Here is a 2,075-nt window from a genome sequence, read left to right as displayed (position 1 = left end):
CACAGCACTCTACTCAGGGGGATAGCTTGAGGCTCTGTCTCAAAAAAAAAAAAAAAAAGAAAGAAAGAAATCAACAGTGAGTGGGTGTGTGTCTGTTGAATGGTCATGCAAGTGCCCCGAACGTGGACCCATAGACTTTTTCTGAGTGCCCCAGAGAGTTGCTGAAGGTTAAAGGTACCATGGGGTAGAACGGTTAGGCCTCGACCGGCAGGAAGCAAAATGATAGGGTCCCTGGCATCCTAGTAGAACCATATGTAACAGATTTACGGAAGGTCCTAGTGCTCACCTTCTGAGAAGCATTGAGCCCATGAGTGCTCCTAGGAGAGGCAGGGACTCAGGGCCCACCCTCCAGCAAAGAGGCTCATAGCCCCACCTGTCAGAGCCCCATGGACTGGAAGCAGCTCCAGGAATGGGCACTCATTAGTTGGTCAACATGGGTTGTTTACTCTATGAGCCTGTGTCTACTGAGTGCCTCATGTGCTATAGGAACTAGGGCTCCTCCAGCTCCTTACAGTCCAGTGGGAACAATAAACTTGAAATTGCAGTCTTTTTTTTGAGACAGAATCTCACTTTGTTGCACCCTAGTAGAGTACCATGGTGTCATAGCTCACAGCAACCTCAGACTCTTGCGCTCAAGCAATTCTTTTGCCTCAGTCTCCAAGTAGCTGGGACTACAAGGTGCCCACCACAGCACCCAGCTATTTTTTAGAGGTGGGGTCTTGCTCTAGCTCAGGCTGGTCTCGAACTCGTGAGCTCAGGCAATTCACCTGCCTCATCCTCCAAAAGTGCTGGGATTATAGGTGTGAGCTACCATGCCCAGCCCAATATTACAGTCTTAAAGTTGCAGCTAGAGTAACTGCCTCAAGCACCAGGGACTAAGCGAGAGCCTGAGCAAGTGTCTTTTACCTTTTTTTTTTTTTTTTTGTGACAGTCTCACTTTGTCACCCTCCAACAGAGTGCCATGGTATCATAGCTCATATCTTGGGCTCAAGTGATTCTCTTGCCTCAGCCTCCTGAGAACCTGGGACTACAGGTGCTTTCCACAACAACTGGCTAGTTTTTCTATTTTTATTTATTTATTTATTTTGCAGTTTTTGGTCGGGGCTGGATTTGAACCCACCGCCTCCAGCATATGGAGTGGCACCTTACTCCTTTGAGCCACAGGCGTCACCCTTTATTTATTTATTTATTGAGACAGAGCCTCAGGCTGTCACCCTGGGTAGAGTGCTGTGGCATCACAGCTCACAGCAACCTCCAATCCTGGGCTCATGTGAGTCTCCTGCCTCAGCCTCCCAAGTAGCTGGTACTACAGGCTCCCACCACAATGCCTGGCTATTTTTTGGTTGCAGCTGTCATTGTTGTTTGGCAGGCCGGGGCTGGATTTGAACCCATCACCTTAGGTATATATGGCTGGCGCCTTAGCCACTTGAGCCACAGGCGCTGAGCCTGTACAGACAGTTTTGCTATTGCTCAGGCCTGGTCTAGAACTCCTGAGCTCAAGCAATCCACCTGCCTTGGCCTCCTGGAATGCTAGGATTGCAAGCATGACCCACCACACCTGGCAAATGTCCTTTACCTTGAGAACCTTAGGATTCAGCCAGTGAAGAAACCTACAGCCTGAGGCTCTGAGACAGACACCTGCTTGGCATGTGGCTGAGATGAGACAGCCCTAGATACCTGTCTCAGAGCAGGCTTTATGGAGCTTTGCCTGGGAACATAAGGGATTGAAGTTAGGTTGGCTCACATCGCTGCCAGGAGCCTCTCGTGGCTTAGAGAAGTACTACAGACTAGAGAGTGCTCCTGAGAAGGTCTTGGTTCCTCCTTGCCCTGGGGATCCCCTGGCCTTTCAGCAGACTAAGAAATCTAATTGCCAGCTCAGCGCCTGTGGCTCAAGTGGCTAAGGCGCCAGCCACATACACCTAAGGTGGCAGGTTCGAATCTAGCCCAGGCCTGCCAAACAACAATGATGGCTGCAACCAAAAAAATAGCCAGGCATTGTGGCGGGTGCCTGTGGTCCCAGCTACTTGGGAGGCTGAGACAGGAGACTCGCTTGAGCCCAGGAGTTGGAGGTTGCC

General features: G+C 50.5%; 1 protein-coding gene across 1 annotated transcript in view; it reads left to right on the top strand.

Moving 5' to 3' along the window:
* PSKH1 (protein serine kinase H1) overlaps positions 1-2,075 on the top strand; it is a 32,981-nt gene that overhangs the window by 29,360 nt on the left and 1,546 nt on the right. The window lies entirely within an intron of this gene.

This window comes from Otolemur garnettii, unplaced genomic scaffold, assembly GCF_000181295.1.
Source record: "Otolemur garnettii isolate 467f Iridium unplaced genomic scaffold, OtoGar3 scaffold00151, whole genome shotgun sequence".
NCBI lineage: Eukaryota > Metazoa > Chordata > Mammalia > Primates > Galagidae > Otolemur > Otolemur garnettii.
Note: the sequence above shows the minus strand (reverse complement) of the source record. Positions and strands in the feature narration are given on the sequence as shown.